Raw genomic sequence first — 15,212 nt, 5'->3', positions numbered from 1 at the left:
CCAGTGGTTTAGTATACCAAAAACTTTATCATCTCATCTCTAAGAAATAGCTTATCGTCAAAACAAGGGGGAGAGGTTATACTGTATTTCATGATATTCTGTGTGATACCTTGTTTCCACAAACAGGCTCCTAATTTAAGAACCTGAGCCTCAAGATATTGATTGTTCACAAGTAGGTTATAAAACATTGCAGTAACTATTCCTTTTGTTGGAGAGATCTGGTTTAACTCTGAATGCTACTTTTGACCCTAGTATACCTGAGGGACACATGAAGCATAGTAATCTTCCTAAGAGAACAAACTGTCCCACAGGGGGAGTGGGAGTAGGTAGAAGTCAGCATTTTCTTAGACACTAGTGTTAAGTTATATGTAATCTGGGTCTCTAGATTAAGCAAAAAACTTGTAGTGTTCCAGTTGTCTAGCTTAAATTTCTCATAGTGTTTGCAAATTTGTTCCTATGTCTATTTACTTAAATCAGAATCATTCCAGAACACTACTATCTATTTAAATCACACATTTATTTGAAACACAAAATGTTTATTTAAAACACAAAGTAAAACTGAGTTGAACATTTTTTTAAAATGTCTATTTCACCCCTTTCTTTGCTTTCCGTATGGCCTTTATAATTAAATTTTTCCCATTCTTGACTTTATCTCATGGTAAATCATAAGAACTATAAGAGGCACTTTTGCCAAAATGTTACTGAATCCTCAAGTTTTGCTTTTTTTTCTTTTATTGAGAAACAGTAATCTGTTATACAATGATTTAATTAAAAGCTTGTCCCCTTGAGGTTTCATTAGACTACCTTGATAATTCTAAGATATAGATAAAAAATTGAGAATTAAAGACTTATGCTTTCTCTGAAAAAATATTTTGGTATGTGTGTATCCACGGCTAATAATGGCTCTGATTCTTTTAAAAGTTTTCCCTTTTTGAGTTTAAGATTTTTATTGTGAAACCCAAGGATTCACTTGTTTATGTCCTTACCCATTCTTAGGATAGAAGCCAAGAATAAGGATCCTAGATAAAATAAGTATTACCATTGATTGACTCAATGACCTTTCCAATTATTGGGGACTGAAGGGGAAAAAATCTTCCCCAATTTTGTAAAATACTTTATTTCAGGTTTGAGGTCTTTCATTTTTCTTTTCTTTTATTTTGGGTATTTGGATATTCTTATGGAAATATATAGATATGTTAGGGGACTGAAGTCTCTAGAAATTGTACTTCTCCAATTTCCTGCTGGCAATCAGCCTTCCATCATCTTAAAGAACTTGATGATTTTGAAGACTGAGTGATTTTCTTGGAGAATGATGCTTAAGCAGAGTTTGTAACAGAAAGACTGGTAAGCCATATCCCAATTGCCAATGTTCTTACTTGGTCCACAAGATACTTTTTTTTTTAATGGGAGAGTTTCCACATTGTAATATTTCCTAAGAGTTTTCCATTGTAATAATTCTTAAGAGTATTTTTGGTGATGATGATAATCATATTTATATTGATTTTCAATCCTTACCACTATCCATTTCCAAAACTTTCATCCATCCCAATTGGAACACTCTATCCATTAAACAATATTCCTCCTACCTCCTTCCCACAGTCCCTGGAAACCACTATTTACTTTCTGTTTTTATGAATTTGATGACTTTAAGCATCCAAAATAAGTAGAAACACACAGCATTTGTACTTTTGTGTATAGTTTATTTCATTTAGCCCAAGGTATTTCAAAGCATATCCATGTTGTACCATGTGTCAGAACTTCTTTCTAAAGACTGAGTAATATTCCATGGTAAGCAGAAACCGCATTCTATTTCCCATGGATATTTGGGTTGCTGCCACCATTGGGCTATTGTGAATAATTTCGCTATGAACATTGTCACACACATATCCATTTCGTTTCATGTTAGTGCTTTCAATTCTCCTGAGTATATACCTAGAAACAGAATAATATTGATAGTAATAGTAATTGGATTGATAGTAACTATTTGCTTAAATCTGAGGAGAAACTCCAAATCATTTCCCATAGTGACTCCCTAATTTACATCTTCCCCAGTAATGCACAAGATTCTGTTTTTTTTTTTACATCTTATCCAGTGCATGTTATATTTTAAATTTTATTTTTACAATAGGCATTCTAATGGGTATAATACATTATATTATTTTTGTAGATTTAATTTTCATATCCACATAATATTTTGAAATATTTAGAGAAAGTAGCCAGTGTTGGAAAAAAAAACTAAAGATTTTACTTAGAAAACTGGAATTCCTGCTTCTCTTGAAAAGCCAGAAGTTATGATGAAACACATTTCTACCTTTTTATCATGAGTTGGAAAACTGAAGAGTAGCAGCTCTCTCAAGATATGGCACAGGCTCCCCTAGATTGGTTATGTCATCCTTACTTAGTCCCTAGCTACCCTACATTGCCCACTTAACTATATTATTTGCATTTCCCATATTAATAGTAGTTTACTGTCTCTGATGTAAAATCATCCTAGATATTCAGTTGCCATGTGAAAGGAGTGACAATAATTGATTCAGAGCATAAAGAAGAATTTAGCAGGCTGAGAGAAATGATAATATTTCAGTTTTTATGACTATCATAGATCTATAAACATCGAGCTTGTGGGCAGGATTTGTTTTAAAATGTGTCCTAAATTCAAATCATCTCCTGCAGTGTTGCTATTCTGAGTGTTTCTAAAATCTAATTAAATTAAGGGAACATTTGGAAATTGCCTAAAGTACTTGCATAAGCAGTTTTTGTAAAAACAAGAAAAAGTAAATAGCTACTTTAATGGGAAAAACACCCAGCCATGAAGTCTTTTTTTTTTTTTTTTCCTTATTTTTGACTGTAACAAGGCAGCTTTAATAGCCAACACCTCTACAGTGTCTTCCCGAATTCAGTGAGGTGTCTCTATTTTAAGAGGGAAAGGAGAGAAGTAAGGTAACCACAGAAGGGATGCAAAGCAATCTGTCTTCCCTCTGAGGTCTGTTTTTGAGATCTAAATGAGGGAGAAGTTAACAGCAGAGGTGTACAGAGTAATTCTGGATAGATCAGGACTGCATTGAAATTGGAAAACAAAGTATGATACAGCACTGGGGCAAAGGGTATTGTCTGCCTTTTTCAGAGAATGTACCAGAGTAGCCAGGGGGTTAAAGGTAGAGACTAAGAGTTAGTAAACTGAATGAAATCTTATTGTTTTCCTAATGTGTTCCATCAATATTGACACTTCTCTTAACTCATTAGATCTAAGAGGAATGGCACAATCAGAAGAGAGAGTAGAACAAGAATGGAGCCAAGACTTTGCAATGAAAGACTGATATGTGGATCCGTCATACCAAAAACCTAGTTGGGCACAGTCAGAAAAATTGGGGGATACCATAAAGGGATCTAAGTTTTAAATTCCCATGGACTTTTGCTATCATGATTTTGAAATGAAAAGTTCTGAAAATGTATCTGGAATTATTGAGTTTCTAATTTGTATTAATTAAAATTCCTTGATTGCTGTAACAGATAATAATCACCAACTCAAATCATTTAAACTGTGAGAAAGTGCATTGCATAACAGTAGTCCAAATCAAGTGTAATGTCCAGATCAGGAATGTGTGAATTTCTGAAATCCTGTTGGTTTTGCCCTTTTTCTAGGGGTGGCTTTCCTAAGGTCAGAAGGAGGGAATTTGCAGCCATTTCAGGAGATGTATATCAAGAGAGAAAGATGGAACTATCCCCAGAGGCCCTCATCAATTTTTTTTTTCTGCATGGCATTAGCTAGAATTAGGTAAAATGCTTAATTGTGAGAACACAATAATTAAGGGAAGATTTCTAAGATTAGCTTAGATTTATCAGAATCTCTTTGGGTATAGAAGCAGAGGTCACCTTTCCATGAATCACAGCATGTAGAGATGAATGTGAACAGAAAAAGAAATTCAATTGTAGAAAATGGTGAAAATAGAAATTAGACTATCAAAAGTGACTATCTTTGAAATGATGCAATTTTCTTCATGTTTTCCATTCTTTCTTTCCCATTGTCTGTTTTATTGTTTTGGGTGATTTACTCGCATTCATGAACTTCACTTATTGATATTTATTATTAAAAATTATGTTGAGAATATGGATGTCAAAGTAAAGAAAGGGGAATCTATGAAGAGGGGAGAGATTGGGATGGTAGACTGAGTTATATGATCTTGGAATGATGTAATAGTGTTGCCATGGAATATTACTCTAAATATTAGACTGAATAAAGTAAGGATTAAATAATTATCATTAGTTTTGTTCCTTATATTTTCAGTCCAATTCTGTCAGTAACACTACTAGTCCATTAAAAATAAGTTGTATGTTACCTTTTGTATAACTCCTAACATGTTAAGTTAAATATAAATTTATATTCATGTATGGTCAATCTTATTTACTAAGAAGTTTGTTTTCCCGAAATCTACCTTAAACCTATCAATGCATAGACAGTATATTTATGTTAATTTTATGTGTTTAATTATTCAGAGAGTAAGTTCAAATTCACTTAGCAGTTTATAAAGAACTGATATGTGAGTCTCCACTCTACTTTGAAATAATTGACTTTATATTTGTGCAAGTAGAACTGAGAACATATATAATACGATGATTTTTTCTTCACATTTTCCCTCAACTTGTTCCAACAAGTATTTGAGATACACACAAAGTAATGCAGTTTGAAAAGTCAATGTTTCCACAGGAAATATTATTTGGAGATTAGTGTTGACAGAATATGTATCAAACCAAGACTTAGGTTAAAGGAAACATGATGTAGACCTACAAAGGTAGGAAAGGCAAGGAAAAATGACTCTAAAGAGGAGTACAGGACAATGTATTCGATGCATTAACAGAATTGTGGTTCTTGAGAAAACAAGAAGGTATCAGGAAATATCATGCTAAAAGCCCCAGAAACCTAGGGATGTATGTAGCAACATACCTCATCTATTTGGTAACAGCATTGTTTGGGAGAATTGTACAGTACAATATTTTTTTTTCCTGTAAACTTTGATCCACTGAAAATTTTCAGAAAATAATAAATATTTATGATAGCTGGTAGTGTCTGGCTGAGAGCAGAGAAATGAATTTTACACATAATTCATGATATTCAGATGATGCCTTAATTTCAAGAAGGATTGATTATGCTTTATTGCAGTACTTGAAAAACATTTTCTGCAAATTATTTAAATTATATAGTTTAGCATTTCAACTAACTATCCTTTTTTGATTTTGAAGTCTTTTTTTAAATCATTGGTGCATATTTTCATAAATTTATTTTTATATTAGCAATATTTCTAATTAGCTTGTGGCCCCACATAATTTCTTGAGAACATGATAGACTCCTTTAAAATCCTGAAGACATATTCAAGTAAATATTCTTCATGACTGACAAGCTGCAATTTTATCTGACAACGATATATTAAAAGGTACCTGAAAATACACTAATTACATTTTCCTCAAAAAGATATAAAATGGCCATTAATTAGTACAATTGATGTTTCATCTCTAGTCACTGGTAATTATTCTCTAACTCTGGTAAATACACACCTACAATTCTTTCTACTTATAATGAATCACCAAGCTTGCAATATTTGAATTTGAATTTTGAATTCCAAGTGGCAAAATCCCCATTAGAAATAATTGTAGACCTTGCATCTCATTTAAAGTTTCTTTATATTTAAACTATGCTAAGCCATAAATATATGATCATTTTAAGTAGTTTTGCATTAAAGTGGAGGCAACCTGTAAATGGATTCACATTTTCAGTGCTAATGTGTAAAAAAATATACTGCAATATTTTTCATTTATTTTATAGTTATCTGCCTTTAATATTGGTGATAAAATAAATATATATAGGTCTTCTCTGATCATTTGATTGCAACATCCCCATATCTAGTTCTCAAACTGCTCAGTTCCAATGTACTATATGCCTTCACATTTTATGGTGAAGTGGTTTCTTATAACTGGAAGCATAACAAAAACCAGAAAAAAAACTGTTTTGTTTTTTCTTTATAAACAAGTCTACATATTTCAAATTTATTGAGTATTAATAAAGCAAAATCTATATCACATCCAATAGATGGTATGTATAGTTCTACATGAATTTTAAAAATACGACATAAATCTACAATTAAATTTGTCTATAAATGAAAGAAACATTCCCCCCCCCTTTTTTTAGTATTTTCAATAATTTAACCAAAATTTTCACTCTAGTCTCCTAAAAATTATTTTTGGAAACATATTTTGTGTTTATAAGTTGCCAGCAACACAAGGCTCCTGTGTTAGATTTCAATGGCCACACTATTTTGAACCTCAGCCCATCTAGTGGTGAAGTGTGTTCATTAAACAGTAGTCTTCATTGGTCTTGGTGAATTGAGCAATAGAATGTGGTAGAGATAATAGGTGTATGAGGTCTGGAACTTAGGCATTAGGAGGCATTGTGGTTTCTACATTTGTACCTTTGGATCATTGACCTTAGTATTCTATGTAAAAAAAAAAAAAACTAATTTGGCTTATTAGAGGGTAAAACGATATGTAGTAAAAACTGAAATCCACAAATTGACAGCCAGCACACACTGCCAGACATGTAAGCGCTGCCAGCTGTCTCCATCCAATCCACAGTGGAGCTATCAGATGATTTCAGTCACATAAGTGATGTGTTTGAGGTCAGCAGAACAGTTCACTGTGTGAGTCAAAACAAGTTGCTGTCTGTAGAACTTTTGGCTAATCCATTAAGTTTTGAGGTGGCTTATTCTTTAGCAATGAAGACTAAAATGGGCTCACGCACGCACACACACGTAGTCAAGAAAAGTCACCCACTCTTACTGTCTCCACTGCTACAATCCCATCATCCATACCTTTAAAAATCTTCAGTAGTTCTTTTTCCCCATATGTACATTCTTTCTACACTCACATGAAGACACTAAAGCATTTGTCTCACCTTCCTTAGGAAGAAAACTAACAGCCTGTGTATCTCCCAATATTCCTGTTGAAGATATTGAGGTCTTCACAAAATAAATCTTAGAAAACAAGAGCAAATGTATAGTATTTATTCCATAAATCTCTCTAGCATGCTTAACTGACATTGCTAAGTTATCATCATGTTCTTCACCTTTTTCACTTTCTACCATTTTGGATTTTTTTCTTTTCTTTTCTTCTGTTTTTTTTTTTTTTTTTGCTTCTCTGTTTTTGTTCTTCATTTGAATTATGGACTGATCATAACAATTCAAAAATGTTAATGCTATGAACCTAGCATAAAAAATTTAATGTATACACCTCCCTGGGCAAGCACCACAAATCACTTTGTATTGGTACATGACACACCAGCCTTTTATATGTAGCCATTTCTGGTAGCATGGCCCTCTATCACAAGGTACTCTGCTAAATCCTTAGGAGATTGCTCCATCTATGGAGGATTTGCAGGGAGATAATTTGGAAATGATATCACATACACACACACACACACACACACAAACCAGCCACAATTGTGACCTGTTAACTCCTGTTTAATAAGAGAATTGCATTAAATATATATCCACCATTCTGCCACATTTCTAAATTTCACCCTTCCTTCAAAGTGTTTGATAGAATTTATTCTCTTTTTTGCTTAATCCAAGATTTTAGTACACTAGGATTAGGTCAAGATTTCTAGAAAAAAGTGAAGAAAGTCATGGAGAAAAATGAGCAAGAATGAGTATAGAATTCAGAATCTACATTGGTACTAAAATAACAAAACACAACTGAAAATAATAGCAAGGAAGAGGATAGTTTATCCTGCTGGAAGACTCTTATTTGATAAAAGTGAAATTCTCTATTTATATTTCAACAATATTTATTTTTGATTTTAATAAAAATAAATGAATATTTCTTTAAGGTGTAAAGGCTCTGTTAATGTAAAGGTTGTTTTAGAATGATGACAAAGTAGATTGGTGGGACATAATTTTGGTAGAAATAAAATGATCTGAGATGTTGGATTGATTTTTATGTTATAAAAACGATTCATTCTAAGCAAAACTATAATCCCAGTGACTCAGGAGGTTGATGCAAGAGGATCACAAGATGGAAGCCAGCATCAGCAATTTAGTGAGGCTCTAAGAAACATAGTGAGACCCTATCTAAATATTTTTTTTTTAAATGCTGAGGATGTAGCTCAGTAGTAAAGTGCCCCTGGGTTAAATTTTAGTACCACTAACAACTACAGAAAACATTCATTCTAATAATATAGTTCCAGGTCCATAGCATTAGCATTTTTGAATGGTTAAGATCAGTCCATAATTCAAATGAAGAACAAAAACAAACAGAGAAGCAAAAAAAGAAAATAAAAATTACAAGTGGTAGAAAGTGAAAAACAAAACAGTAGAAAAATTACTAATGAAAAGAAAAATAAATAAAATGAATGTATCTTATTCCTTTCTGGAAATGTGGACGTACAAGCACCGTTCTGTGAAATGATTCTGGACCAAGATTCATTTTAGAAGAAAGATAAATCTGAAGTATAAACTAAAAAGCAATGACCTCAAGAGACATGCATTTAACAATTGAGATGATGGAAAACAAGAGATTGATCATGGAAATAGTATTTATTTTTCAAAAATTGAGTGAAAGAGGAACAAGAAAAAGCATTAGGAGAATTGAGCAGCATTGTCACTGAGCAGGATGGTATTTAAGAACTGATCCCTATGTAGAAGAGATCTTTTGACAATGATTATAATGCTTTTCAATTCTTTAATAGGTAGCATTTCAGCTTTTACATACACAAAAAATGCATGAAATTAAACAGTGATAAGGAAAAGTTGACTTTACAAGCTGTCTTATACAATGTGTGATCAGAAAAGTTATCTTACATATGGGAAAACAGCACTACAATGTCTTGAGAAATAAGATCCTTTATAACACTGTTGTAAATTTTTTTTTTTAAAACCAACCGTATGTCATAAATCTTACTGGAGGTAGTTTTTAGCATATCATCAGTTATTTGGTTAAGTCTCCTAAAATTTTTGTGACAGCCACTTCTTATTATCACATCATGAGAGAACTTTCTCTGCTTGCTTTGCAGGAAATGGGGGGACATTCTCTTCCTGCCTATCCCACTCTTTAGAAGGTTACTCATCCCTCTGTCTTGATACTGGCTTTCTGTTATATTTTTTGTCTTCAATGTAACAGATAGTTACTAGTCTGAGTAAAGGACTAGTATGTGTATGTATGTGTGTGTGTGTGTGTGTGTGTGTATATATATATATATATATATATATATATATATATATTTATTTATTTATTTTTCAGTTTTCGGTGGACACAACATCTTTATTTTATTTTTATGTGGTGCTGAGGATCGAACCCCGCGCCCCACGCATGCCAGGCAAGCGCATTACTGCTTGAGCCACATCCCCAGCCCTTTGGGTTTTTTTGATTTTTCTGTTACCTTGCTCTAATCACAGTGGCTCTGGACATATAACTGGAAACCGCAAGGTTTGCTAGCTTCCTCCACATCTTTAAATCTTTTGTTTCCTATGAGAGAAAGATGTTGTCAAGGCTTCCTTCCTTTCCTGTACAGCCCCCAGTCTTTATTTGTATCTGCATTTTGAGGTCAATGGAGTGGAACATGCTGGTGAGTGCATATTTTCCTTACCTGGGAGACTGTCTGGGCTTTTGTATGCACCTGTTAGCCCACATTTGACAAATAGTTTACCTTGGCATCCTATTCCTTCTCCTGTTATCTATTCCAAGTAAGCCAGCTTCTTTCCTGTAGCTTATGACAACAATTGACTTCCCTTGTATTTCAGGCTATTTGATTTTCTTGAGACCTCAACTACCTGATAGATGCAGCAAAAGACATGAAGTTTTAATTATTTCTTCATTTTATTTTATGGTGAGTGTAGCATTCCAACTTTCCACATCTTGAATAGAAACTGGAAATCTGAAACTGGGTATAAGTAAAGATCAAGTAAAAACAATTGGTTATAGAGTAGATGAAGTATGGGAGAAAAAGGAGACAAGAATGTTTAAATATTTTCTTACTGAAACTGACAAGGTGATACACCTTCTGTAATTCCAGCTACTCAGGAGGCTGAGACAGAAAAATCACAAGTTCAAGGCCAGCCTGGGAAATTTATGAGAACCTGGATTAAAATAGAATATAAAAGTATACCTGAAGATGTTGCTTAGTTGTAGAGAGCTTGCCTACCATATGTGAGGCCCTGCGTTCAATCCCCTTCCCCCCAAAAAAAATTATGAATTACTGTCAAGAAGATCATTTTAAGATAAAATATATTTGATAGTTCAGTGCAGAGAATGAATTGAAAATTACAGTTATATAAAAAGTAGGAAAATAATTTTAAAATATAGTTAATGAGTGTGCATAAAAAATAGAGTATCATAAACTCTCCTGAATTGAGCTCCCTGAATTATAATATATTAACAAAATTAATATCATACTTTTGTTACATGACATATAGAAAGACCCTATGATAATACAGAAATAGCTAAAGCTTTGTCTTAAATGACAAGATAAAAATCATCACAATTTTATTAAAAATGAATAAATTTTTCTTCTATTGTTTTGTTGTTTCTACATATTATGATGGATATGTTACCTATATTACATCCATGTGTTACCAATGATAACTAAATATAATCTTATGAAGTACATTTTGCTTAAGAATAATGTGGTTCATCTATTTCCTTATGCAAGCATTTCTTCTTATACAAAGAAAAATAAAATGAATAGGAAATTATTAACATATAATTTTATGTCAGAATAAAATCAAAAGTAGGAAAAAACATTATGCAAGTGTCTTAGATTAAGATGGAAACAGTAAGATCAAAAAATGAATCTTATTCTTAAACATTGAAAGGAGAGATTTAATAGTGTTCTTGCTTCTAGTTACCTCAGATCCCCTGGATTTGTCCCCAAACTAACCAGATACATCTCTTACATAGTACTCCATTTCCTGATCACTATTTTTTAGACATAATGAATATACTTGCTAACCAGATGAACGTACTTATAACTTTCTGGGTTTATCCCTCTTGTCTCTATCAAATCCATCACCACTTTGGAGAGACCATTTGATAAATTACTTCTGAAAGTCAAAAGAAGATAGTTAACATTTATTAACTAAAAGATCAAAATAAGGGATTATACATTTAGTCATCTTTGGAATGTAAGTGTTCTATATTTGTTTCTCAGCAGAAGTATTTGAGTGATCCACAATGGTAGTGAATCATAGCAAAGATATGGCAGAGAGGAAGCAAAATCAAAATCAAAATCAAAATTGTGTTTGAACAGTATGTTTATATCAATGTTCTCAATAAAGCATTAGAAAATTTCTACACATTGGCTAAACAGAAAATATTTATCTTTCCTTCATTTTAAATATATTTTTAGGTGTTGATTAATCTTTATTTTATTCATTTATTTATATGTGGTGCTGAGAATTAAACTCAGTCCCTCACACATATGAGGTAAGCAGTCTACCAATGAGCCATGACCCCAGCCTTATCTTTATCAATGTTTGTAGTCCATATCTTTAATTGGGATTTCCAAAATTCATCACTCCTCACAACAATGAAAAAATGAAATTTTAGAGATTTAAAATGTTTACAATATTATTGAGAGGAAAAGAATAACATGGAAACATTTCTTATTTCTAAAAGATTGATTGAGTAGAACAGCAAATGAAAGAAACATTGAAAGGAGAGATTTGTTATAGAAAAACAACATTCTTAGATACAAAAATTATTTAATAATTGCTATCTATGAATTACCAGCACACAGTGATATTTTGACAAATATAGCCACTTCATGATTACTGTTCCAAATATCAACATGAACTTTTGTGAGACCATAAACTTCTGTTCCAACTTAGATAACTGAATTAAAACATTGACTCATATTTTTCCTGAAAGGAAATAAACTGGAATAATAAACTTAAAATAAAGCTTACACAGGACACCAAACTACATACACAATGGAGTTTTATTCAGCCATAAAGAAAAATGAAATTTCATTATTTACATCAGAATGAATGGAGCTTGAGAGCATCATTCTAAGCAAATAATCCAGGTATAAACACAGCTATTGCATATTTCTCTCATATGTGGAAGCTAGAGGAAGGGCAGGGAGGAAAGGGGGCATAGTTAATGTAAGAAGGAGACTATTATAGTATAGGAAAGGGACTAGGGGAAGACTTAGGATGGTAAGGGTAGATAATGAGTGAAAGATATGATCAAATTATGTTATAACTATGCATAAATATGTCACAATGAAACCCAACATTACAAATAATTAATATGCACCAGTAAATAAAAGACCCTATAATTTCAAGCTAAATTAAAACCAACACCAGTCTATGAAGAATAATTGCACATGAAACAAAAAAAGCAAAAATTGAAAACAAAGTACAAGGGAAACATTTAGTTACTGAATACAGTAAACGAAAATGCTGTCATAAACATTCTTGACCAGGATAGAAAATAAAAATTGTAGGATAAAAACCCATCCATATGGTTTAATCTACTGACTTTAAATTTCCTATAAGAAATTTTTTCTTGATTTGACAAACAAAATGGGACTTACAGGAGAGCTTTTTATTAATTTGCAATTTCATTTTAACCTTCAAAGGTAAATAAAAATGTTGAGTGAGTGCAAAAAAGAAGGGTTTTAGCAGAAAGTAAGAATAAATATAATTATTGATGATAATAAATGATATCTCCAACCTCTCAACTTACTCTGTTATTCAATTATTTATAATTTTGATTGTTACTAACAGAGACAAATGGCATTTATATTAGAATGCTTTACATTTGGCAATGCAAAATATATTTCTGAACACAAGAAATGAACACTATTTTCAAAATTCCTGTCAAATAGTTAAACACAATATTGCCATATATGTTATGATTCAATCACTTATTTATTTGACACATATTTATATTGTTAGGTAGCAGGTGTCTAGGCATTAACGTGTAGGGTATAAGGATGGTCGTTGTCTTGAATAGAGCGACTAGTGTACACTAGAATGATATGGCAGTTATCATGTTAGTGATGACATTTGGACTGTCTTAAATATGGTCAAATTTTTATCCTTTCAGTATTAAATATTACTTCACAAACAACTATGGACTTAAAGGTGGCAGAAGACATTAGAGAAAGCAGAAATAAATATGGGACATTAAGGTACCCCAAATAAATCTACATGGATCTCACAAACTGGAGCACAGAACTTGTTATAGTGAAGGTAAGACGTGAGACTGGAGGAACAATATGGAACAGAAATATGGAGGACACAAAAAACTCTGAACTACACTGAGCCTTTTTCTGCAGGTAATGTGAAGTCATGTAATCCTGGCATTAGAGTAATATCTATCAGGTGATGCCTGAAGTACAAAGTTCAGGTAAGTGGAATATATAAATATAAATGCAATAAATGTTTTATCTAGTATTGCATGTAGTTTTGCAAAATGAGGTACCAGGCAACATGGAAGAGTTTTCAAAAAAATTTTCAAAAGGTTACTAAGTAACTGCAAGAGATTTCTTCTCTCTTTAATCTTTTTGAGGAATGTATGAAAACCCACAATGATATTTATAATCAAACATTTTTTTCACATCTTAAAATATATAATACTTGTTTAATTGTAATTATCCAATAAGTGGACTGCACTATTGTAGGTAGAAAGTGATTGTAAAATTAAACTGACACCAAATTGAAATATAACAGTGCAAATCTTTAAAGGCTTATCCTAAATCACATAATTAAGGAGAGATTAATGAACTGAGTTGAAAGTGAAAAACAACAAACTTTCAGATGACAAAGCATCAGTGCATGGTAAATATAGAATTTTCAGTAATGTGGAAATGAAAAAAAATATAGAATATTTGCTTTTATATTTTAAAATTCCAAAAGTTAGTAGTTTCACAACACAGGAAAAAATAAATGACCAATTGATTAAAAATAAAATAGAAGCAGAAAGTATTTGAAAAAATAGTGATTAATAATTTTTTGTTATCATAGTATAAGACATGTTGATTATAATAGCAATAAATACAACTGAATAAAATGTTATCTTTGAGAATGTAGTCATTTGTCTTTTCCAACAATAACATTTACGTGTAGAACAGTTTCTGGTATTTGTATACAGCAGAGATTTAGTGCATTTTTTAAATATATATTTTGTTGTTTATTGTTGTTTTGAAATACGGTATCACTGTATTGCCCAGGCTAGCCTCAAAAACTCCAGGGCTCAAGAAATATCCATGTGTCAGTTTACCAAGTAGCTGGATCTATAGGCACATACCACCACTATTATCAAGTAGCATATTTTTTGAATGGTGAAGCAATACTGAGTAATGTACAAAATAATTAGAGATTTAAATACATTAAAATTAAAGGCTATTATAAATCAAAACATGTTATGGGAAAAGTAGTAGCCAAATTAAAAAAAAATTATGAGTTAGTAGCATAAATAAAAAATACTGGGCTGAGGATGTGGTTCAAGCGGTAACACACTCACCTGGCATGCGCGGGTTGCTGGGTTCGATCCTCAGCACCACATAAAATAAAGATGTTGTGTCCTCCGAAAACTGAAAAATAAATATTAAAAAATTCTCTCTCTCTCTTTTCTCTCTCTCTCTCTCTTTCTCTCTCTCTCTCTCTCTCTCTCCTCTCTCTAAAAAAATACATTAAATGACTAAAAATAATTGCCATTATTATAGGGCAAATGAGCACATAGTATGAAAAAAAAATTAAGAGAAAAATACTTATGTGAGTCAGCACCATGTACAGCCAGAGGAGTAAGAAGTTATGTTCCATTTGTGTACAATGTGTCAGAATGAATTCTACTGTCATGTATAACTAATTAGAACAAAAAAATTAAAAACCATGGTATGTAAAAAAAAATTTAAAAAATTTAAATAAAAATAAACCAAAATTGGAGCTTTGCATGACATTGATAGTCAATGTTAAAATATAGGAAACAAATATTTACATTTTATATAGTTGAAGATTTAAAATTAGGAGGCGACCCAACATGGCAGCGGGCAGGGAGGCAGTGCTTTCAGTACCTCCTCAATAACGGGGTCAGAGAGATGCATTAATACGTTCAGATTATACCTGCTGAGAAACTTCTAGCAAAATTCCGCTGAAGTGAGACCTGCTGGTGAATTTGTAGGCTTATTGGAGGTGACAGTTTGCCCCAGATGAGTGACTCTC

Source organism: Marmota marmota, unplaced genomic scaffold, assembly GCF_001458135.2.
Source record: "Marmota marmota marmota unplaced genomic scaffold, marMar, whole genome shotgun sequence".
Classification (NCBI taxonomy): domain Eukaryota; kingdom Metazoa; phylum Chordata; class Mammalia; order Rodentia; family Sciuridae; genus Marmota; species Marmota marmota.
The sequence above is the reverse complement of the archived record's forward strand: the minus strand, read 5'-3'. Positions refer to the sequence as shown.